Raw genomic sequence first — 26,302 nt, 5'->3', positions numbered from 1 at the left:
TGTTATGGAAAAATGAATGTATATACTATATTCTACCAGTGACCCTGAGTTTGTCAGTCATTTTGCAGGCATGTTTGTGACCAAAACACAAACAAGGAAATCGATGAAATATTTAAGAACACTAAATCTATATACAGACCAATGCTAAATATTTATGAGATTGTTTCTTTGAAGAGTAAATTATCTCTGTCATGTCTTTCAAGACGATTAAAAAGGAAAATAAAATGCATGGTATTGCAGTTTAATAGTAACCTGTACCTGTGACCTTGTGTAGAGCAGAGGTGTGAATTCCCAAATTTGGAAGTGAATCTGTTTGGTGCTCATTTTGTAGATAGCTCCTGGGCATCCATTTTCCAGTTGTTATTAGGGGTAGAATCAGGAGTGTTAGGTAACATGTGGCATGGTCAGGCACAAAGAATGTTTTGCTGGGCCAAAGCACTGAGCAGAAATGACAGGGCCAACACTGCATCCAAGATAAGCATGAGAACATCAGTCCATCCAGCTGCATCATGAATTGCTTTGCATATCGAAGACTTTCTTAGCAACCTGAAGAGCCAGAAATTTTATCATTACAACGATAGAAAAGGGTTTTACATAACACAGCAGAGTCTGTCGGGAACCATAATACCAGCAAATCAAAAGAACTTTCTTGAACAAATGTTTCTATACTGCCTGTGACAAGAGGTGTTAGAAAATGAACTCGTTTCCAAACTTATGTCGGTGAAATGTCACTCTCGTATCTCTCGAAATCACTGTATAATATTGGGACAAGACATAATATAATGACAACTCCAGGGAGCCTCTATGGGAAGTATTAATTGGGGGTTTTCTTCCTTCTCATTTTGTTGAACAGGTCCCAAAGAGAGAAGCTATGAGGAGGCTGGTGAGTAGTTAGCAGAGTTAAGGGGAGGTTAGGAGAAAGCAGGAATTTCCACCCAGATTCTGAGGACAAATCCAAATCCCAGGATGCTGATGGATTGTTTTGATTTTGCCTTATGGTTATACGATATTACCCAACTCATATCTACCTTGATCACACCAGTAAGCACAGGGCCTGGCTGAAGACCAACAGAGGCTTAGTAAAATAATTCCTTAGGAAACACGGCAAATTAACTTACCTATTTCACATAAAGCACATGCACAAGGAGAATATCAAGAGGTAGAGATGGAACTCAGGCTAATGTCCAGGATTAAGGACAACAAAAAGTCCTTTTTCCAAGTACATTGGGAGCAAGAAAAGGGCACCAGGCAATGTAGAGCCCCTGCAAGATACAAACAGTAATCTTGTGGCCACGCCAGACAAGGGAAGAAGCTCTTTGCTACGAGAGTCACCTACTTGCTAAGGAGAGCTTTAAACTAGGCAAGTCCAGGGCTGGGGAGAAGGTTTCACTGCAGTACATGAAGCCACTAGCCACAACACCACATGGGAGGGCGCTCAAGAAATGTACAACCAGATTGGTAATGACATCTTGCAACAGACAGCACGTCAGAAAACCTGAGGCAACTAGGGTAGAGCTAAAGTGTCTTTATGGGAATGCCAGAAGCATTGGAAACAAACGGAAGGAACTGGCACTCCTCCTGGTTGATGAGGAGTTCGATCTGGTTGGGTTAACAGAGACCTGGTGGGTTGACATACACGATTGGGCAGTGAATATTCAGGGCTATAGGCTTTACAGGAAGGATTGGGTTGGGAAGAAGGGAGGAGGTTTGGCCCTCTATGTGAAAGAGCAGTACCCCTCTCTGCAGGCCACATCTGACAACAGGGAAGGGTCCCTTGAGACCCTCTGGGTCAGGATACAAGGGAGCTCAAGAGAGGGAGACCTGATGGTAGGAGTCTACTATAGGCCTGCCCTCCAAGAAGAGGAGAGTAATTAGACATTCTCCAGAGAACTGACTGAGGCAGCTAACACTAGAGACATGATCATGGGTAGTTGAGGGCCATAGTCATGGGTGACTTCAACTACCCTGACATCTGTTAAGAGGATCGCTCTACCACCTCCAGCAGGTCAGCCAAGTTCTTGGCAGCAAGAGATGACCTGTTTCTGATGCAGGTTGTGGAAGGACCTACCAGGGGTGCTGGCTCATTGACTGGCACAGCATCTGAGCGAGACCTGGGGGTTACAATCGACTGGAAGATAAATATGAGCCAGCAATGCGATGAGGTCACCAGGAAAGCAAATAGAGCTCTGGCGTGCATCAGCTGATGTGTGTCTAATAGAGCCAGGGAAGTGCTCCTCCCTCTCTATTCGGCACTGGTGTGGCCTCTGCTGAAGTACTGTGTCCAGTTCAAGAAGGACATGTACAAGCTTGAGAGAGTATAAAGAAGAGCCACCCGCATGATCAAGGGCATGGAGGACAGGCCCTACAAGGAGAGACTCAGGGGACTGGGCCTGTTTAGTTTGAGTAAGAGAAGGCTGAGAGGTGACTTGACAGCCACCTACAAGTACATCAGCAGTGAACACCAAGATTTAGGTGAGCGACTCTTCAGGAAAGCACTTCAAGGGAGGATGAGGACCAACAAACATAAGGTTATAGAGGGTAAATTCAGGCTACATATAAGGAAGAACTTAATATAAGGGTCACCAGAATCTGGAACATGCTCCCAGCAGAGGAAGTGCAGTCACCATCCTGTTCAAGAGGAGGCTGGACAGGCACTTTGTTGTGCTTGTTTGAGCCCAATAACTTCCTTGGGGGGACCAGACTTGATGATCTTACAGGTCCCTTTCCAGTTCTACAATTCTATGATTCTGTTCTAGGTAAAGATACTGTTGGAGCCAGATTCTGACCCTTGTTCAGATAATGGCAAAGTAGCCAGAAAGCCAACTTTAACTATTACTGTATTTGGCATTCCTTCTGGAAAGGAGTACTTATGATATCCTCTCCCTCCAAGTGTAGGAGGTAGAGCAGGGGGAAAGGACATAGATGGGTACCTCTATGTTCCAATTAATCTATGAATTTGGGAACAGATCCTCGAGGCTGTAAATGAACTGATACAGTCATGCAATAATCCATTTCCAGTGCCACAAAAGAACATGCTTGTTCATCATTTAAAAACTAAAAAAGGTTCCATACTATGTACTTTGATCACCATCTATTGGTGGCTTATCTGATAGTTATTCACATATACACATCCATCACTTATCTAGAATTCCCATAACAGTGCCCACAGCAGCCAGTGGCTAAAATTTAAACTTCAAGCTGGATGTGTTCCCAGACAATTTCAGGGACTACTAAATGATCCATTGCCTTGGATCCCAGCCTCCTCAGGTGCAGCACTGAGTACCTCAGAGTTGGTCCAAGGAATCTGGATTTCTTTTCATTTTAAAAGGAAACAGATTCTCTCTCACAGCTAAATACCAGTTCTATTAACAAGGGCCTTGCAAGAATACCTACCAGCTCATCAGTGCAAATGAAGTTATTCAAGTTGAGTAATCTTATATACAGCTAACCTCTTATAGGCACATCTTTTTATATTTTGTATTTTACATATTCTGCCTCATTTTATCCTGTAGCAAGAAACAAGATCAATAATGACTTAAAATTGGTTTGGCCTCAGAGGCATGGAGAGACAGTGGGTTTTTTGCATCACTTTTGGTGTCTATAATATCCTCTTTGACCAATACATTTTTCCCCAAATACTTTTGCCTACCTTGCTTAGGGACCAATCTACTATTCTATCAATGCAAGAGTTGACCTAGATTGTCCAGATTGACCCAGATTGTCCCCCCTGTTTGACAATCAGCTTTTTCTATGATAGGGGTATAAAACTCACCTTATGTCCTAAACCCAATCTGGACCAGAAGGCTCACTGCAGGCCAGATCCAGCCCAGAGCATAAGTGCAGCAGCAGGAACACATGTGGCAGTAGAGGCAGCAGAAGAAGAGCATACAGCAGTGGCTCAAGCTCTGGCTCCAGCACAAGGCAATGGCAGAGGCTGGAATCATTGACTCATGCCCTGCTGCTGCCGCCACCACCACCACCACATGCTCTGATACCCCTACCAGTCTTATCTGAGAGAAGCCACAGTCCTCCAGTATCCCAGGATACTTTGCACTTCTTTCCCCATGAAAACAGTGTGTCACTTGCTGGACTCTGCTGCTCCAGCTGAGCAGAGAGAAGAACACACCGCTTTCACAATCTCATATTGTGCTGGAGGGAGACATGCTGACTCCCAGTACTCTGGGTCAGTCAACCAGGGATGCCCTCTGCACTGCTGTTATCTGTTGCAAGGTAGACTGAGGGAGCCTGCAGAGCATGCTGAGATGTATGCACAGGGACTCTAGCTGCTCACTGTCAGCATTGCAAGCTCTTCACTCTTGAAGAGTTCAGCGTTCAGATACCTATTCAGGCATTTCCAGGTTCTCATGGTAGAAAAATTTACAAGCCAGGAAGAATTTTCCCAGGTCATTTGAAAGTGTATATGCAGCCTTAGAAGAAGACTTTTATGCCAAAATAATACAACTATAAGGTTCCTTTTAAAGTTCTGCACAACTTGACAGCACCTTTCTTCAATTTAATTTAAAACTAGGTGTCAGTCAGAAGACGGACTATACATCATCACTGTTGCTGACTGTGTAGACTCATGTGCCTTAATAAGTAAAGATACCATTTAGAGTCACTTTGTCAGTTGGATATACCAATTACCATTTATAAATTAACTGCCATTTTTTTGGCTCTCTTTCCTTCATGTGTTTTAGGAAGCAGCAAAAGCTTCTAGACCAGCTTGCTGGTGGAAATAAAAGCTTCCCACTGGTTTAAAATACAAACATAAATGTACAGCTTTGCTAAGAGAAGACACTCAACAGCTTCTCTTTCTGAATTCAACATAAACAATACAATATCTAATTTACATAAATAGAGATAGGCCTCCTATAGGCCTCCTTATGCCATTGAAGAATCTGGCTGCAGGTGTGCCATTTACACCATTTAAGTGGATCTTAGAATATTAAGAGAAGGTTCTTCCATAAAGGTTCCTTTGAATATAGTTTTAATGGCCATAAAGTCCTGGGAGGGAGGAAAAAAAGAAGTGAAAATAAACTTACTGGCCACAAATGAATGAAATAAAGGGGTGACTCTGCTTGAAAAAGGTACAAAATATTTCAAAGAACAACGACTTATTTGTATTCTCATATATAAAGAGGATTTGTATATGTTCTTGGAGGGTCAATCCGAATACTCTAAATCCTCTATAGAAAAAATATCTCCTTTCATCACAGATATAAAAATAGCGTAATCCTCTAATATCAAAAGGTGTATAAAGTAGGAGTATTCCAGACACAGCGTTTCTGATTTTCTGACTCTACTGAGATTTTTCATAGATTCTATGTTTGGCTGTTGTAGTTCAATTTGTGGAAGAGAGAGATCAGTTCTGAGGTCCAAAGTGAGAAGGTGTGATCCCTCTAGCAGAAATGTGTCCAAATGTTCCTGGATACCAAATACTTGATTCTGAGTAATCCAAATGTAGAAGGGAATAGTATTTTCCAGAATGTAATTTTTGTAGAGTTCAGCACAAAATGTTATCAAGTTTTACTGGAAGCCCAAACTAACGACTTCACAATCAAAGAACTGCACTAGTACAGGATTCTCAATAGATGTAGCAATCTGTTATTTGCATAAATGCACCAGAGTGTTATTTGAATGGATATGCAATAACTAGACTGCCGAGTCAAGTAAAGCACCAGCACTGCAGTGCACAAAGCCAAAGAGATAAGTCAGCAAAGTTCTTTCTTCTTTTTGCTCTGTTGGGTTCTTTTTTTTTTTTTTTTTTTTTTTAATCTAAGACTTCACTGCTCTCAAATCACTCTGACAAGCACAGTGGGACTATGGGCTTGCAGTCTCATCTGCACCCAGCCATTCTGGAAGATGAGCATAGTGTTTGGTAAATAAGGACAGTGGTACTTAGAAGTCCCAAGCAGGACAGATTCCTCTCACTGTTTCCCATCTCTGATAGCACAGTGACAAGCATGGAATAAAGACCAAATTGAGAAGACATTTCCACTTTAGTCATACATGTAAAGGAAGAGTTTCTAGTCCTTGCATGACACTACCTTTGTGTAAGTCATCCTGTTAAACCGAGTCCTTCTACAGATCTTAGAGCATACAACATCAGTGCTCCCGAAGCTGAAGTAGATGCTACCCAGCTCTGGATGAAGTTCAAGTGCTAGTTTTGAAATATAAAGCTCTAAAAGTTTTAGCACACATAGAGAAAGTAATTCTCCCCTTACAATGCTATTCTGGTTAACATCAGCAGAGGTGTAATATGTGGGTGCCCCCATTAATTCAGAGACGGGAAGCATTCTCAGCACAAGACTCTTAATGAATGACTTTCTACTTTGGAACTTTGTTTCCTTCCATTAAAAACAGTCTGAAGTTCTTAATCTGCCAGGTACCTGGCAACACCCATTTTTCCCCACAGATGCTTCAGATGAAAGAGGATTGACAAATTATGGTTACAAGGCTTTGATTTGGAGGAAAATACATTATTGATTTCTAGATCTAATGGATTAAATCTGGTTTCTGGATTTAATTTCACGTAAATATAAACTAGTACGTTAACAGTTTTTATATTTAAAAAGAAAAATGTGAAATTACATTTTGGACATATCTCTGAATTGAGGACTATGTGGTAAATACCTGAGTTTTTTTAAACTTATGTAGAACTCTAGACAGGCAGCTTAAATATTTCAATTTGATGCAATAATTTAATCTGTTAGTGTCCAATCTGACAGTTAAGGACTGACGAGAAGCAGTGAAAGTCTTTCAAAATTGAGGTATACTGTAATACTTTTACCCAACACTGCTACAGCAGGGCTGCTATAATTAAAAGTAACATGGATGCTGCATTGTTGCAGCTAATTTGCTGTCTCATGACTCAAAAGTCTTATAGATGGGGAGACTAACTGAGCTACCCTCATGGATAATCTCTCTATATAATTAATGGTGCTCCGGGGGGGGGGGGGGGGAGTTTGTTGCTGTTGTTTCTTTTTCTAAAGACAACCAGAAAATTACAAATAAATATTAGAAAGATAAAAAAAGGAGATATGATGAGTATCATGGATACCTGGGAACCACAACCATGTTCTCCCTAATTATATTTGGTATCATATTCATAACATTGCATTAGCAAGGGCCAAGATTTTTGGACTCAAGTCACTAAACTTAAGAATCAAAATTAGTGTTGTGATCTTAACAGGTGCTGCACGCTCACCTTCTCACTGATTTCAGTGGAAGCTGCAGAATCTCTGCATGCCAAAATATCAGGCCATTTTGACCCACTTTGACTGAGGAGCCTAACTCTGGAGTCTATTATAGGTACCCAAATTTAAAAAAATCAAACCAAACAAACCCATATTTAACAAATCAAATAAAAAGGTCAATATTTCTTTTGGGGGAGTTTTGTTTGCTTTTTTGGGAGGTACTTTTTAATTCTCATGCCACAACCTATAGAAGGCAGAGGACTGAGCATTAATTTATTTCCTATTTTTAACTTTAAGTCCTTCAGGTCTTTGGAGTCATAATCAATTCCCTAACAGCTGTAAGTACTGACACTGAGAGGTACTGAAAACCCATCAGGTATTTATATTGTGAGCTGATGGAATTATGATAAACTATCAATAAAAGTCCGTTTCAGGCTTTATGGGAAGCGGGTACAGTGCCTGAAGACATGAAGTGTTTTATATCGGTAGTTAAAATCACCACTTCATTCTGGAACTCTCATCAATACTGAAACACAATAAAACAACAACAATGATCAATTAGGGTTTGATCCAAGTCTCACTGAGGTTGATGGGAATGTTTCCACATAGCCAAGGGTTGACTTATAACCATTAGGATATTAAGGCAAATAAAGGGAGCAGTAATAATATAACACCTAGTGGTTATGGTTTAAAACCTTTGGTTACATTATAATTCAGTTTTAAAGACAAACACAACTGTGTTGAATAATACTGAACAAGGGTTCTCTGCATGGTTTAAATCCAAACCCTTCATCATCTCTACATCTCACTGAAGTTGATGGGAATGTTTTCACAGCCTAGGACTGAATTGATATCTATTAAATACTAAGACAAATAAAGGGAGTATTCATTTCTACTTTCTCCTCTTTGAGCTAAAAGAATGACCCCATTAGCCAATGGCATTAGTAGATAGTCATCCTTTATAACCGTGTCATGACAGAAAAAAATATTCACCAAACAAACATTGTTCTTGGATCTAGGAGATGGGAGACACCACACAGCTGTAAATGCTGAGCTCTTAAGGTTCACGAAGTAGGAGATGGCATGCAAGCACAAAAGTTTTGGGTCTTCCTCATCAGTTTTAACCTCTAAAAAACAACCAAGCTGATAACTGCAAAAAAAAAAAATATTCTTGGGCTGCAACTGGGAATAAATTTTTAAGGAATCCTCAAATATGCAGCCTTCAGAAGAAAGAAGGGATAGACTAAGCTGCTAGTGACTGAGAAAGTTGATTGTGTCCATTAAAATGAGATTTCCTTCACTGAAGGTTTTTGTATTAACACTCTGGTCAAAACTAGCAAATCTACTACTTAGGTTTCCTGCCCCCTTTAAGGTACATTTATACAAGGATAAGGGGGTGTTTTAAAGTCATTAGATAATTCAATTTAAAACCCTAGTTTTGAAAAGGCAATTTGTTTTTTAACATTTGTATTAAAGTGAAACCTTGAGGACAGATTTTAAAGAGACTATTTTATATGTCTTTTTTCCCACATCAGACTCTACAAGAGTGGTTTCATAATCCTGTCCATTTTACTGTATTTCTTTGTGTTATATAGTCTGATTACTACATACTGCTGCACAGCACCCCAATAGTATGGCAAGGACCTCCTTATAAAGTCTTGCTCACTTCAGCTAGCTTCCATGTCATAGTCAAGGGCAGAACTTTGTCCAGAATCAATGGATTAGCAAAAACATATCCAATCTAACCTTTCCAAACTTTCAGTCCAGCTCGCCTAACATCTGACTCCCTAGCCGGTGCAAAGTAGAGGGGAGTCCCACCCCCTGCCTCCCTGCTGGAGTCCCGGGACCTGCATGGCAGGTAGCAGCAAAGGCAGCTGACTCCATCGCGTGGGGCTTCTCCTGCTGGTGCTCAATTGCCGGGAGCTGCAAGCACCACATGGAGCCCCACATGATTGAGGTGGGCCAGCTGGGCTGTGCTCTTTGCCACCAAGTGCAGCACTGGCTGGAGCTGCGCACCACTGGGCAACAGCTCCAGCACAGGCCACTAGTGCCCCAAGCACCCACTGCCTGCTGCTGCCACTGGTGGCAGGGACTGCATGCCATGAGGGGGAGTGTGTAGGGATCCCTACATCCCTCCACCCTCCCTCACACCCACACCCTGCCCCCTTAAGCTCTGCACTCCCGCTGCCCCTTCAGTGTGGGCTCTGTGCTGCCCCACTCTCTGCTCTCCCACTCAGCTGCAGCTCCCTCTCCCCTCATCACTTCCCACTTCCCTACCTGGTGCCTGAAGCGAGCAGGATGCCAGGGAAGCCAAGCAGGTCCCCCAGCAGCAGCAGCACGGGCAGCAGCAGCCTAGCCCCGAAGCTGTGCGCTGGATGGGCTGGGCCCTTCTGCCCATGAAGGTGGGAGTGAGGTGCGTGGGCTGGGCGGGGTACAGTTAGTTGGTGGATGCCCGTGGGCCAAATGAAATTGCCTTGGTGGGTTGGATATGGCCTGCAGGCTGTATTTTGCCCACCCTTGTCTTAGGGAGTATCTGTTGGAGATAATGGGAAAAAGAGACTGAACTACTCACAATTAGCTTCAGGAAGAGAGAAAATTATTTTAACTTTATTACTACTTCACTAATAACAACTTTCAGTTATATCGAACTTTTTCAGACAAGGATCTCCAGGCACTTTACCAGATAATATATGTATTGCCAGAAGTTAGACCAGTACTTGAGGCTCCTGCTTACCTAGAGTCCTGAGTGAGAGGGAGTTTGCTAGGCAGTTTGCCTGGAAACTTTCTTAGCTTCCTTCATTGTAAGCTTGGTGAGAAGAAGCACGGAAGAGGGAACCTTTCGAAACCAAGGAGCAGGAAACAGGTCAGCATACAGGGGATTTTCCTAGGGAAGGTCTGCTTGGAAAAAGGGGCAGGAAGTAGGAATGCCAACCCTCCCGGGTTGGCTGGGAGTCTACCAGAATCGGCATTGATCTCCCAGTGACTACTAAAAGTAATCTGGGATATTTTAATAGGATATTTTAAGAAAATAAATTAATATAATGAATGCACATAATTCATACAGAAGTTCATTAATTGTTAAAACATAACAGTGTCATCTGATTGTGTTTTTCATTCCCTTGGCAGCGTAATGACATAATACATAATGTACAGTACAATTAATGACATGATGTCATGTTGCGAAAAAAAAATCTTCCTGAATAGCTTCAGTCAGAGTTGGCAACCCTAGCAGGAAGAGAGAGGAAGCAGATTAAAAGACCCAGAGAAATGGCTGAAGGATACTGCAATGCCAGAGCCACTACCACTGCCCACTCTTCCTCTATTTGCACCTGTGAGGTGTCTGTCCAGGCAGGACCAGTCACTGCCAAAGCTTCCACCCAGGTCCTGGTCTGGCACTGTCTAGGCTGAGACTTGCAGGGACCTTCCAGTGACAGTCAGGTGTGATATGAGTGGTGCTTCCTGGTAGTGTCCCTCAGGGTGCAGGGAAGAGAGCTACAGGAGGAGGTGATGGGCTCCAAAGCATCCTCTACCATGAGGACTTCATTGAGTCAATGCTGAAGCAGACCTCTAGGACTGTGGAGGAAGGACTGCCAGAAGCAGCGTGAGAGAAGGAAGAAGACAGACTCCCAGGAAGGTGGAAGCTGGAAGCTTGTGACCCCTGGCAGCAAGCAGAAATCTTTATCTCCACCTGCAGCAGTTTGCCTGGAGAACAAATATTGGAGCCCTAACAACAGAGAAAGGAGGAGCACTTTCCATTGGTGGACGAGGCCAGACCAGGAACCCCCAAGATTGGGAGGACTGAGACCACTGACACGAAGAGGAAAGCAACGGGTGGTGGTGGTTGGAGACTTCCTTCTGTGGCGGATGGAGGAATCCATCTGCCAGCCTGACCTGTTGTCTTGGGAGGTCTGCAGCTTGCCGGAAGCCCAGATCTGGGATGTCATAGAGGGATTACCAAGACTCATCTGGCCCTCTACTACCCCATGCTGCTCATCCATGTGGGCATCAATGATACTGTCGGGAGTGGGGGAGGGGGAGGAGAGGGAGGGGGGACGCTGAGCAGATCAAAAGTGACTACAAGGCTCTGGGTGCAAGGGTTAAGGCATGGGTGGGCAAAATGTGACACGCGGGCCGGATGCAGCCCACCAAGCCATTTTATCCGACCTGCGGGGCCCCTAAAAAATTTAGAAAATTTATCTTTTTCTGCCCCTGGCTGCTCGTCACACAGCCCTCAATGGTTCACCAAAACTCAGTAAGCGGCCCTCCACCCAAAATAATTGCCCGCTTCTGGGTTAAGGGGACAGGAGCTCAGGTGGTGTCCTCGTCAATCCTTCCAGTCAAGGGGAAGGGCCTGGGCAGGAGCAGATGCATCCTGCAGATCAATGCATGGTTGCACAGATAGTGTTACCAGCAGGGCTTTGGCTTCTTCAACCAAGGGATGTCGTTCCAAGAAGGATTGCTAGGAAGAGATGGGATCCATCTGACAGAGAGGGAAGAGCATCTTCACAGACAGACTTGCTGACCTAGTGAGAAGGGCTTTAAACTTGATTTGCCAGGGGATGGAGACCAAAGCTGGAGGTAAGTGGGGAAGCAGATGAACTGGAGGAAGCACAAGCAGGAGGGGGCAACAGCGGAGGCTTTCTCATTCTTCCTGAGAAAGTAGGGCAATTGGCTAGTTGCCTCAAGTGTCTGTACATGAATGCACAGAACGTGAGAAACAAGCTGGGAGAGTTGGAAGTAGTCGCACAGTCAAGGAACTATGACATCACTGGAATAACAGAGATTCGGTGGGACAGTACATGACTGGAGAAGTCATGGATGGGTGTAAACTGTTCAGGAAGGACAGAGAGAAGAGAAGAGGAGGAGCTCAGTATGAAACTGGAGAGGGGCATGGTGCAAGTCTCTGGGTTAGGGTCAGAGAGGAGAGCAACAAGGGTGATGTCATGGTGGATGTCTGCTATAGCCTCCTGGCCTGGTGGTCTTTCTTCAAACAGTTGGTGGAAGTTTCCCTATCAGAGGCACTGGTTCTCATGGGGGACTTCAATCACCCTGACATCTGCTGGGATGGCAATACAGCAGTGCACAGGCAATCCAGGTTTTTGGAGAGCAATGGGGATAACTTCCTGTTGCAAGTGTTGGAAAGGCCAAGTAGGGGCCATGCTCTTCTTGATCTGCTGCTCACAAATAGGGAAGAATTGGTGGGGAATGTAGCAGTGGATGGCAACATGAGCACCAGCAACCACAAGATGATTGAGTTCATGAACCTGAGGAAAGGAAGAAAGAAAAGCAGCAGAGGAAGGACCCTGGACTTCAGAAAAGCAGACTTTGACTCACTCAGGAACTGATGGGCAAGATCCCCTGGGAGCCTGGTATGCAGGGACAAGAAGTCTAGGAGACCTGGTTGTATTCTAAAGAAACTTTACTGAGGGCACAGGAACAAACCATCCCAATGCACAAGAAGACTAGCAAGTATGGCAGAAGACAAGCTTGGTTTAGCAGGCAACACTTCAGTGAGCTAAAACACAAAAAAGAAGCTTACAAGAAGTGAAAACTTGGACAAACAACTAGGCAGGAGTTTAAGACTATTACACAGGCAGGCAGGGATACAAAGTCAGGAAGACAAAAGTGCAATTGAAGTTGCAGCTAGCAAGGAACATAAAGGGTAACAAGAAGGGTTTCTACTAGGCCTGTGCGAATAGGGAAGTATTTGATTCAGATTTGGCTAATTTGGAGGACAGTGATTCAATTCAGTGATTCGAATCACTGGCCCCCTTCGATTCTGCTAAATCAGATCGGGGATTCAGCGCTGATTCGGAAATTCGGATCTGCTGAGGAGAGGCAGGCACAGCTGGGTGGTTGCAGGTTCTCCAACGGCTCTTCTGGCTCTGCCTGCCTCTTCCTGGGTGGAGGGAGCTGTGGGAGAAGCCCCCATGGCTGCCCTACCCGGCCCAACTTCCTGGCACTTAAAAAAAACAAAACAAAAAAACAAAACAAAAAAAAAAAAACCTGCACTCACCAGCTGCAACAACAGGGATCAGGGCCCCTGAGGGCTTGTGGCAGAGCCCCCCAGTGCAGCGCAGGACGGTGGGTGGCAGCAGGGGTCGCCTCACCTCCCACCTGGCACCTGCACAGAAGATGGCTCACGACGCAGGTGCAGCACAGCTTGGCAGGGCACTGCACGCTGCCTGAGATCTGGGGCTGCTCAGGCTGAGTGGTGCCGGGCTCTGCCTGACTGCTGTAGCTGCTTCAGCTCCCAGACATTGTGTGGCACCTTGCCAATTCGTGCTGCACCGGCACCATAAAACAGCTGCTGCGTGGGTGCCAGGCGGGGAGGCGGAAGCAATCCCTGCTGCCCCATGCTGCATAGGGGGGCTCTGCCACAAACCCTCAGAGGACCTGATCACCACTGCTAGAGTTGGTGAGTGTGGGGCCTTAAAAAAAAAAAAAGTACCAGGATGCTGGGACCAGACAGGAGAGCCATTGGGGCGGGGCTGGGTGGCGGGGGAGGGCAGGGGGAAAGATCAGGGAGTGAGGGCTGTGCAGGGGGACTCTGCCATGTGGCCCCAGAGCCCCCAGAGCCCCTGCTGCAGCCAGTAAATGCAGGGCTTTTAAGTGCTGGGAGGCTGGGGCTGGGCAGGGCAGCCATGGGGGCTTCTTCTGCAGCTCCTCCGACTATGCCTGCCTCTGCCCCGGTGGGGGACAGCTGCAAGAGAAGCCCCCATGGCTGATCTGCCCTGCCCTGCTCAGCCGGCGTGGGGGGTCGGGGTGATGCAGGCACAGCTCGCTCTGGGCAGCAGCAGGGCATAGCCCCTGCTCCCAGTGCTGCCGTGCCCACATCAGCACTGGGAGTGGGAACTCTGTCCTGCTGCCACTTGCTAGCCGGCGTGGCGGGGACAGGTGCTGCTGCCGCTTGACAGCCAGTGCAGGGAGGTGCGGGATGTGGGCACAGTAAATGTTTGGAGAGGGAGCTATGCCCTGCTGCTTGCCCACTGGTGTGGGGCGTGGGCGTGATGCAGGAACAGCTTGCTGTTGGTGGCAGCAGTGCATAGCCCCTGCACCCAGACCTACCATGCCTGCATCAGCACTGGGAGCAGGGGCTCTGCCCTGCCACCACTTGGCAGCCGGTGCAGAGGGGCATGGGATGCGGGTGCAGCAGCGCTGGGAGAGGGGGCTATACCCTACTGCCACTTGCTCCCTTCCCCCTGGAGCAAGTCGCATCCTCACCCCCCCCCCCCCAGCCCCAGCCGGACAAGTGGCAGCAGGGCAGAGCCCCCACTTCCAGCGCTGCCGCGCCTGTATCCCACACAACCCCGCTCCCCTCCCTGAGTAACACACCCCCCCGCCTTGGCTGGGCAGCTTGTCCCAGTCCCAATCCCAACCCCAGCCCCAATCTCTCCCTCCCCCACGCATTTTCCCTCCCTCCTACCCCAACCCCCAATCCCCCCTACCCTCACCAGCTGGAGGCAGCTGTGTCAGCTGTCTGTTTAGTCTATGGCTGAATCTCCAAAGCGGCTGAATCTTTTCCAAAGTTTTTCTGAATTGATTCAGATGCTTTGAATCAATTTGGAGCTTTTAATTGGTCTCCCGATGCAATTCAGATTCAGAGATTTGGTCCCCGAATCGGAACAAATCTCCTCTGAATTGAATTGGCTACCAAAGCTTTGCACAGCCCTAATTTCTACAAGTTATGTTACCAACAAGAGGAAAATCAGGGAAAGTATGGGTCCCTTATTAAATGGGGGAGCAATCTAGTGACAGATAACATGGAAAAGGCTGAAGTGCGCAATGCCTTTTTCACCTCAGCCTTCACAGGCAAGGTCAGCTCCCAGACTACTGTACTGGGCAGCACAGTTTGGGGAGGAGGTGAGAGCAGCTGACAGTGGTGAAAGAACAGGTTAGGGACTATTTTAAAAAGCTAGATGTGCACAAGTCCATGGGGCTGGAAATGATACACCAAAGGGTGCTGAGGGAGTCGGCTAATATGACTGCAAAGCAGGCGGCCATTATCTATGAAAACTTGTGGTGATTGGGAGAGGTCCCAGACAATTGGAAAAAGGCAAATATAATGCCCATTTTTAAGAAAGGGAAGAAGGAGGATCCAAGGAACTACAGACCAATCAACTTCTCCTCAGTCCCTGGAAAAATCATGGAGCAGGTCCTCAAAGAATCCTTTTCTAAGCACTTGACTTCATCAATGATCTGGAAGATGAGATGGTGTGCACCCTCAGCAAATTTGCAGGTGACACCAAGTTGTGGAGTGTAGTAGATGTGACAGCTGAAAATTATGTCTGTGTGATAAGGTGCTTGCTAAAGACTCTATGAAGATTAGACTAAGTGTTTTTCTGTCATTTGTTCATATATTAAGCTATATGTTGTTGTTAAGAGCCTAATTAAAGTCAAAGATGTAGTGAGGCCTTGTATGTAGTATGAGGCCTAGTAAATTTAGCAAAGCCTTGTAAAAGTGGTAGTAGGCTTTGTGGCGTAGTAAAAGTTAACCGTATCAAAAGAATGCAAGGCTTGTACTGCTATTGGTCAGTCTAAGGACAGTTTGAAGTAGGAAGAATCTGGGTGACTGTAAGTTATCAGCCTAGCTCAAAAGTTATAAACTGGCTAGCACATCCAGCAATCATTTAGAAGGAAGATACAGCTCTGTGAAAGGAACTACTAATTAGCTGCTGACCTGGATCAGTGGGCCCGTGGATCTCGAGGAGCCCAAGGACTGAAAACCAGGGTCCTTCCCGGTACCCTTTACTGACTTCGCTGAGCTTTGCGGAAGAGAAACTTGTCATACATCAGGCATCAGAGGGACTGCCGATAAGTTGCCGATGCGAATTATTATCGTCTGTCATTGTCTCTTATTATTACTACGTGCATTGTGTTTTTGTTAAGTCAATAAACCTTTCTTACCTTTCTACCCCCAACCGCACTCACAATCCCAAACCCTCCGCTAGCAGCTGGGACAGTAGATAGATTGGAGGGTAGGAGGAAGACTTAGAAAGACCTCAATAGATTGGAGGATTAGCCCAAAAGAAATCTCATGAGGTTCAAGAAGAAGTGCAAAGTCCTGCACTTGGGACAGAACAATTCCATGCACCAGGACAAACTGGAGACTGACCAGCTAAGGAGCAGCTCTGCAGAAAAGGACCTGAGGGTACAGTGGACAATAAGCTGAATATGAGCCAACAGTGTCCCCTTGTTGTGAAGGCAGCTAACAGCATACTGGGGAACATTAGTAAGAGCGTTGTCAGCAGATTGAAGGAAGTGATTCTTCCCCTCTTTTCAGCACTGGTGAGGCCATATCTGGAGTACTGTGTCCAGTTTTGAGCCCTCCCCCCACCCCCATACAGAAAGGATGTAGACAAATTGAAGAGAGTCCAGCAGAGTGCAATGAAAATGGTTGGGGGCTTGGGCACATGACCTCTGAAGAGAGGCTGAGGGAACTGGGTTTATTTAGACTGGAGAAAAGACTGAGAGGGGATTTCAACTATCTGAAAGGTGCTTCCAGAAAGGCTAGAGCTAGACTGTTCTCAGTGGTGGCAGATGACAGAACAAGGAGCAATGGTATAAAGTTGTACTAAGAGAAATTTAGGTTAGATATTAGGAAACACTCTCATGAGGAGGGCAGTAAAGCACTGGAAGAGGTTACCCAGAGAGGCTGTGGATCATCTAGTTGGGGATGGTCCTGCTCTGAGCAGGGGGTTGGACTAGATGACCTTCTGAGGTCCCTTCCAACCTAATTTTCTCTGATTCTAAGTAGGTATTTTCCTCCATTTTATAGATGGGAACTGAAGCATGGAAAGGTTAATACCAAAATTTCAGCTCTGGGAACCTTACGTTGGACATCTAAACAAACAGGGATTCCTAAAAATCAAACCAGTCATCAACAGCTGCTCTTGAAGTCAACATAAAGCATGCTCAGCACCTCTAAAAATCAGAGCATCTTATCTCCTCCTCGGCCTTCACAAACTGCCTCTTGCCCCCTCCCCCCTTACTACAAAGGTAATTTTCCTGGCTAACTGCCATGATTATGTCACATGCCTCTTTGCAATTCTTACTACCATATCACATCAAATATGCTTCCAAATGCCTTTCATAACTTATCCCTGACCTCCTGTCCTCTTATACAGCATCAAGATGTCAGCAGCCTCCATTGCTCAAACAATGAGAGCTTTAATGGCCCAACTGTTAAATCTTTCAAACAAGTACCTTTTGTGCTTTCACCAATTATGTACAAGAAGGGCAGCCTCCAGATATTCACCATGTGGCCTCCTAGGCTTCTTCACACCCGTCCTTAAAATTGTTCTCTTTCACAATGCCAGTGAAATGCTAGCCACTGATCTGCTATCACATAAAGCTTTGTGTTCATCTACCTGCTATCCACATTCCTCAGGCAGGGCCTGTCTATTTGCTGTATGTTTGTCCAGAAACTCAGCACAATGAAGTCCTGGCCTTTGGACACTACCATAATACACACAAATAACAAACATGACTCAAACATGCTGCCTCTTTTTAAGCAAAGAAGTGAGAATTAGAAGCTGCAGCAGTGAAATGTATTTGTTTAAGAGTTGTAAACTGTAGCAGTTATATTTTTTGCTAATTGGTGTGACAGTCATGAGAGAGGATGCCAATTAGCGGTGCTTCGCTCTCCGGAAGCAGGACACACCGTGTGCGTAAATCCTACAAATTACTGATGCTGAGGCTCAAAATGGGACAACAGAACAAAGGCAGCAGCTGAGCCAGGAACCAGAGAAAACCAAAACTCTCTTTTATTTTTTATTTACAGAATCATTTTTGTGATTGGAAGTCAGAGTGTCAATTTAAAAGGGGGATAATAGCCCTGACATCCCACACTGCTGGGCTGAGGATGCAGAACCTGCTTTTTAAAGAAAACAAATGGTGCTGTCACAGACCGGGTAGGATCCATCACCTGTTCTAGGGCCACTTCATGCCAGTTAAGCAAGAAGTTGCCCTCTTCCCTCCAAGGAATATGACTTGTATGGTGGGTCCTTTCACCAGGCAGAGAGCCAACCATGTCAGCAAAGCTCTGCATTGCTTTCACAGCAACTTTGAGTGACATGGGTGTTTTGGAAAAGGGATGGTCAGACCTAGAGCAACAGAGACCAGGACCAAGGTTTGCCTTGTGTTCTTCTGATTCTGCAACTCAGCAGTGGCCCAAATAAACCAGTGCAACAAGGACATGAGTTAGAGCAACCCAAGCAGGATTCAGTTTATGTCAGGGGTCAATCTATACCAAGCAACAAAAACGCCCTTCTCTTCCATTCTGTGCTGGAGCCTAATATGAGGTAGGAGATGATGCCCTTCAGCATCTGATCCCTAGTGTGATGACCATCTGCAATTCTCACTGAATTCAATCAGCATTTCTGTGTGTCAGGTGAATTTCATGAGTTTTAAAGCTGTTTTAAAGCTTCCTGAGACAGGGAACATCTCTGATACAGGTTTCAATCAACCTACTATAGAACCAGCAGGGGTTGTCATAACAGAAACAATTGTGATCAGATGACAAAAAACCCTTGTCTTTCAGTTTTCAGACCAGAATGATGTTTAGCCACAAAATATAATCTCTTAAACACCACATATGAAATAAAAAAGGGTGAGACGAATGCAATTTTATAACGTATCGGGCACACTGCTGAGGCCAGATTAGGTCAGTATCTTTCACTTTCCGTTGATTTATACAGTATTGAAAACTTTGCTTTCCTAGCATCTTTCATACAATTGTATAATAGTTGTTCCTGCACTCTCAAGCCTCCCACACACTACTGGTTAGCGATGAAGTGATTGACCTAGTTTATTTAGGCCTTTGACAAAGTCTCTGACAAGAGGCTATTTTAATATAGCCCTGGGTTGTCATGGTTCAAACCCTGGCTAAGAGACAGAAAATTAAGTATAGGATTATATGGTGAGTTTTCTTCATGAGAAAAGTCAGTGTATCAGCATTTAGCTTATGTATTAATAAATACTACACATTAAAAATTCATGATCATGAAAGGAAGTAAAAAACTGAGCAAATCAAAGTCATTCTAAGGAGTCAGGCCAACATAGGAGATTCCAGTATGACCTAACCAAGCCAGATGAAGAAGCAACATGAGGGTGAGTGATCCTCAAACACCAATAAAAGAGAAAAACTTAAGATACTCAGATACTTTACAGCGTGGTAAAACTACTGTATCAGGAATGGGATATAGGTGTGAGCAACTCACTAAAGCTCAGTGTGCAGCTGTGGTCATAGAAGAAAAACAAGACCTTAAATTTCATAAGAAATGGGAAAGTATAACAAGGGAAAGATTCCATTACTGTCATATACATCAATGTCTTTACCTACAGCACTATATATAGTTTGGATCCCTGTCACAAAAGGAATGATTCATAATTAAGATGGGATGCACAGAAGGATGATGATAAAGACTGGTAAGGTGTGAAAAATTGCCTATTATTTACCTTGGAAAGGAGACAAAATTGCAGGCATGGTGCAAGGGACAAAATTGCAGGGATGGTGAAGTCAAGCATTCAAAAGTTACAAAAGGCCAGAATTAAAATTGTCCTCATAAGCTTAATTCAGCCCCCTACAAAGCTGCATTATGATACAGACAATATGCTATATGATACATGACTGTATACTGTTTTTCTCAGAAGACCCCTGGCATCATTCATCTTGGAGAGAGCTGTTTAGCAACTGTTCTCTCATTTTTCAACATGTGGCCCTTAATCTTATTTACCATACATTATTCAAACCTTGCTCCAAAGACAGAATTATTAAATGTTATCATGAGCTCATCTGCAGCACTGAACGCTGTAGCATTATATAGGATACATCACAAACACTAATCTATTTTCACAGCAATTCTGTGAAATGGGGAAATATTTTGGACAGATATTTGGCTGGGGTGATATGACCCCGGTACCCGTTCCTGCCCAGGGCAGAGGGTCAGACCTGATGATCTGTTTAGGTCCCTTCCCACCCTAAGTAATATGATACTACTATGATTATTTCTCCCATTTTATAGATGAGAAGCTGAAAAACAGAGGAATTAATGTAAAAAGTTTTTACCACTTATCAGGTGTCTTAAAAGAGCCCCTAAGCTGACTTCAGAGTATAGCACTTCAAACACAGAAGCCAGCTCCCACTCATTTCAGCTGAGTTGTGAGTTTTCAGCACTTCTGCGAATTGAACCAGACTCCCAAATCAGGCTTCCAGAAAATGATGAGCAAGGAATGGAAAATCACCTACAGAAAGCTTGGTTTAAGTGAGTAACTGACTGAGGAACCTTGATATTGGCAGCGTCCAAATCCAAATCTTCAGGACAAAAAAATCAACTGACTTAATTATAGAACTTTCTCTTACTTCAGTCCCTTTCTTCATTTCCTGCATACCTTCCAGCTTGTGCAATAACGGAAGCAAAATACATATCTCTAATTCCTAATTATGAGGCACAGAATGTATTTTCTCTGGAGCTGAATGAGGTAGATGTCCTGTAGAAACACAATACGTGGTACTGCAATACATATTCAAGGTGCCTTGCATTTCCTCATGTCTGAAAGCTTGATTTTTCAATCTTAGTAAAGTTCTTTTAATGTACTAAGAGTGTGTGTGTACACAATTTTTAGGTTTAAAAAAAAAAAAAAAAAAAAACAAAAACCATTCAGCATATCACATTAACCAGTAGGGTTGGAGCCATACAACTTTGCAACTTGAGCTGAAAGCCCAACTGATAACAGTACCATGTGTGGCATTATCTCTATGCACTGACAGCAAAGGAATGATAAGACTCAGGCCACTGACAGATGTTCAGTTAAAGGCATGATGGGATCTGATCCATGATCCCAACAATCATGCTTGTCATACTACATATGTATGACAGGACACGCGATTCTGAGATCAGGAATCAGAACCTAAATATGCCCTACTTTTCAGTCTAGTGGGAGCCCTGGATCATGATCCCACTACAGGGATCCCACTGTTTGAATCCCAGGTGACTGATAATCAGATGAATGAACTAGGATTCAAGTGGACCCCTGTATGGTCCCTGCCAGCTGCTGATCAGAAGCAGCATGGGGACTGCACCAGGGCTTAAATACAGTCCCTACCAGCTGCCAATCAGTTGAACCCTGGTGCAGTCCCCATACTGGCCCCAGTCAGCTGATTGGCAGCCAGCAGGGAACACGCAGGGGTCAATTTGATCCCTGGTGGGGTCCACCCAGCCACCCCTTAATTTTAAAGGAGTGAAACCAGCCATAAAATTATTTTGTGTAATAATTCTAATAATTTTGTGGTTGGTTTTAATTTTTGTCACACCATTAATTGCCTGAATGCATGGCTGGGTTACACTTTAGGATGCAATTAATTGGTTAATCATGTTTTAGGTGTAATGTCTGCCAGGGGCCTCAGACATCTCCAAATCCGTCCTGAGTTCTGGGAGGAAATACGCTCAAGTGGAAATAGACTCTTCTTCCCTCTCTCTTTAAGCTTAACCCTCCTGCCCCCATCCCTCCAGCCTGTCCTTCCTAATGGTATCTCCACAAGCCAGTCATATTTCTTCGCATTTACCCAGTCAGTGTCTTCTCAGATTTCTGATTTCAATCCCAGGTTGCTTGATCAAACAATCCCAATTTTCAGTTTTACATGACAGCTACTTGCCAGGCATCTTTCTTATCCCCAAGTCTTACCTATGCTGTGCCTCCTCCTCCTCTTCCCCTAGCTCAGATATCACTGCCTTCCTCCAGAAACCAACTGCTCAATGTCCCACCCCAGTTTTCCTCTCCAGTGCTCACTCCCAGTCTCATTCCAGCCTGGCTCCCATTCTCCTCACAACTCAGACTCCCTTTTTCCCTATTTCCTGGTTCCAGCATCCTGGTCCAACCAACCGAGCCCTCCATATCCCCCTGGCTCCCAGCCTCAGTTTCACCAGACTGTGTTATAATCTACTCCTTTCCTGGCCACTTTGCCTGGCTTTTGAGCACCACTTACATGGCTTCCACCTGCACACCCCATGGGAAACTGAGAGCAAGAGGAACAGACTCCAGGCTCTCACTTCTGGTGCCCAACTTCACCCTACCCCAGGCCAGTGGGGAGCAGCCACCGCAGGAAACTTTAGCTTCATGTCTGTAGCATTGGGCTGGAGTGATCCTGATACTGGGAATGTTTCATGCAGTTCCATCACAGGCAGGATCCCTGGGGATGTTACAGCATGGTCATTTCCTCTTTGGGGGAGCTGGTGCATGCATAGTTTGTTCATGCATGGGAGCTGAGACAGCATAAGCATGCTCACTTGTTCTGTGGAATGCATTCAACAGCAGGAGCTATGAAGGCTCAAGTGCACTTGGTGAGAATGAACTCTGCAGGGATGTTCAGCCCATTAAATAAAAGAAGTCTGCTATGGACATGGGACAATGTTGCAGAGTCTTAAAGCTTGGCCAAATGCAGGCACATTTTTCATGGGCACAGCAAATTCCTCAGACAGATTTCATCCATGCAACAAACCATGGTTGCAGGAGAGCCATTTTCAAAAGAAGCAAGCATAGACCTGAGTAAGTTTGGGAGGATGATGTGTAACAGAAGACAGAGCATTATAAGGGGAAGCGTCAAGCAGGTAATGAGCCGCACTACTACAGCTGCCTACAATTATGACCAGCATAGAGAAAATAGATCAGGAGCTTTTGTTCTTTCAGTCAACAAAGGCAAATGAAATTAAAAGTTAGTAAGCTTGAAACTGATGAAAGGAAATCCTTTTTAGGCAAATTATAATGGGAACGTAAAGCTCCCTAGTATTAATGACACTGAAGCCAAACATTCAGGAAGTTTCAATGGATATGTATATAGATAACAAGAATATCCAGGGTTATAACAGTTTAACAAAATACATTTTAGAAGATATGTTCAAACTCAAGTCTTAATCCTTAATAGTTAGAAATTAAATTAAGAGAAAAATTAATGTGGAAGCCAGATTATTCAATATCTGTCTACTATAGTATTTCTTGCAACTTCTCCTGGAGCACTGGGTACTGACTCATGCCATATTCTGGATATTAGATTAAGCAGACCTCTGGGTTGCTCCTGTATGGTAGGATTGTGAACCTTGTCTTGCACCCCTGGCTGGATCTGGATCCAAACTGCAGAGATCCTCATGGGCCAGATTCAATATGGGGCATGTGGCGGCAGCAGCATCTCCAGCTCCAACATGGGACACAAGCCTACCCTGCCCGCAGTGCCTGCGCCCCTCTGCACCTTGCCCCCTGTTATTTGCACCCGCACTGCCCGACTTCCTTCAGTGCTTGTAACCCTCCTACCATTTGACCCCTCCCCCACTACCGCTTACCCTGTCATGGCTCCAGCTATGGTTTTGGCCCACCCACCAGCTCTGGCCCTGGGTTGGAGTCAGAGCGGCTGGGGCTACTGCTGCTGCTGCCTGGCTGGGTGAGGACCAGGGCTACCTTGTGCTCCATGCCCTAGGCTACAGGGGGCCAGAGCCAGAGACGTGACTGAGGGTAAACAGCAGGATTGGGGAGGGAGGAGGGGAAGCAGGGCAGCACAGGTAGCAGGAGGGAAGAGGCACGGCAGAGGCAGTACAAGGACAATGGCTTTAACTCTGACCCTAAGCCCAGGTTGGAGCCAGACCTGCAGAAGCTGCTTGTGTCCCTCTTACCACACCGGCTTTGTAATCAAATCCCAGATGAGGACCTTTTTCTCCCCTATGTTGAATGGGAAGGGAGGACCTCTCATCTTGGATTCTAGTAATCTGGTAGTCCAAATTCTAGGTCTAGATCCAAAACAGTTACCAAAGTTATTTCCAGACAAACCAACAATAAGTTAAGGATAGAAAATGGTGTTTTTATTTGCCATGCAGAACAGAAGATAATTATGAACGAAACCTGCAAAGCTGAACTAGTTATAGAATAGATGTTTTTTCCTCAAACTAGTGAATGGTGCTGCCACCTTTTGGTTCAGCAGGGTAGAAATAATACAGAAAGGTCAGTGTACAGTGTGCTGTAGATGGAGATGCCAGTGCTGTGTCATATATATAATCAGGGCAAACCTGGTCCTTCAGTGTTTGCATACCTGGCTTCCTTCCAATGGCTTCAAATGGGACTCTACTAGGGACAAATCTTGCTCTTAAAACAATATGATTTTGGGGTGGGAATCCCCCCCAGTGAGAATTATGGTCACACTCAAGTAAGCTCCCACTGTAGCAGTGTTACCAATTCTGAATGCTTATAAAATGCCACACTTTGATTTTACTATTATAAGCAAGCCATCCCCAAATTGCACTGAGTGATGTAGCTTCCTCACCATGAAAGCAAGCATGATTCTGGTAGCAAAACTGCCTTGCCAGGAATTAGCATAGCCACTAACACCATTTCAGTTAAGAAGTCAATAGAGAATTTGCTTATAGGTTGAAAGAACATAAGGCCAGAAGTAATCCTGACTTCCCATATATCACAAACCAGACAATTTCAACTAGCTGTCCCTGTATTGGGCTCAGTAGCATGGATATGATACATAATTTTGTTAAGCTAAAAAGCATGCCCAGAGAGACACCCAAGCCTTAAGCCAGCCATATCAAGAGCTGGAGAAAGGTTAGCCATCCTCAGTGTTAATGTGTGACTGAAAATTTAATTTAGGAGCATCTCATTTAGAAATTCTTACATTTGCCCCTTTTGGTTCATGTTGACAATCACCTCAGTTCAGTTTTGGATGTCCCGATCATGAGCTCTTGCAGACTGACAACTGACCTCTTCAAATAAATGATTAGTGAAAACAGCAGCAATTTGTTTTTTTACAAGCACAATGAGGCAAATAGGACTTTACGGCACTAAAATGACAATTTTGCAAAACTCCTGATTTAATTAAAGATTCTTATTTGAATCATTTATTGTCTCTTTTATGCTCATCTTTTCTGAGGTTACTTCTGGCTTTGTTTTTATACCCATAAATTCTTTTTTATATCCCATTCAGTATGTGGTTCAGATTACTCCCCTGCAGATTGCATTTTTCCATGCTGATTAGCATTTTATTTTCTGCCCACAGTTTTAATCTTCCTAGATTTCTTTGTATTACTCCTCTGTCCTGACAGGTGTTATGATTAGAGCTGACTGAAAAGCAGAAGCAGGATTTCTACTTTATGAGAAACAGCAGCAGGGAAACTATCCAGAAAGGCATTTTCACTGAATGGCTGCCTGGGATCCCAGAGTCTGTGGTTCTGGTAAAAGCCAGCATCTCAACTCCAGGACAGACAGCCTGGATACTAGGGCATGGCTGGCAGACCACAAAATCCCAGACTCCCCAGACTTGGGGCAGTTAATTGGAAGAGCTGTCCCAGAGCCAAGGGCTCTAGAAATGTGGGACTCTCGATTCAGGGGCAGTCTGTCTGGCAGATGCGCTCCAGAACCACAGACCCTGGAAGGCAGTCTGCCCACCAGGAATGAAGAAAGAATTGCAGGGGCATCTGCCTCTGATTCAGCAAAAGTTCACAGATCTGGGATGTTTCAGATGGGAGTTCTTCAGGCTCAAACTGGAATTTTCCAGTAAAATCTGTTTCCTCTCAAAGTCTCCAGACAGTTCTAGCTAAGACTCCTCCTAATTTAGTTTCCTCTGTAAATCCCATTAAACTTGCTCTTTACTCCCTCTTCTGGATCACTACTGAAGCTAGACCTAACAGCAAAGCCACTACATGCACGTTCTCCGACTCGACACACTGACACGTATCACTGTTCCAGTTACAGGAATTCAACTTGCCTTCTTTTCCAAGTCAAACTGGATTCACTTTGTTTCCCCTGAAGCATAGACTTCCAGAGAGGTCCAGATGACAAACTAACTGAAAAGACCCAACAGGCTTTCTAATGGGATGGACCTCAGGAGAGGGTGGAACGACAAACGGATACCAGGGAAATGGTAAAGCAGCAGGGAGGGAGGACATTTCTTCACTGAAAATGGATGCCGTAAGGGAACTCGTGTGCACCACCTGTCTTGCTGTAAGAAGGACAACATGGCACTGTAGTTTTTACATGCCACCACTAGACAAGGTACATGGGGCTTACCTGACTTTGTGGTAAATACTACAAGTACCTTGTGTCCACTTTGGGCAGCAGTC

At 44.8% G+C, this 26,302-nt stretch overlaps 1 protein-coding gene across 2 annotated transcripts in view; it reads right to left on the bottom strand.

Annotated features, from left to right (window-relative positions):
* The window catches only part of CACNB4 (calcium voltage-gated channel auxiliary subunit beta 4), a 272,823-nt gene that overhangs the window by 158,553 nt on the left and 87,968 nt on the right, over positions 1-26,302 (bottom strand). The gene's annotated exons all lie outside the window — the stretch shown is intronic.

This window comes from Alligator mississippiensis, chromosome 4 (genome assembly GCF_030867095.1).
Source record: "Alligator mississippiensis isolate rAllMis1 chromosome 4, rAllMis1, whole genome shotgun sequence".
Classification (NCBI taxonomy): Eukaryota; Metazoa; Chordata; order Crocodylia; family Alligatoridae; genus Alligator; species Alligator mississippiensis.
The sequence above is the reverse complement of the archived record's forward strand: the minus strand, read 5'-3'. Positions and strand labels throughout refer to the sequence as shown.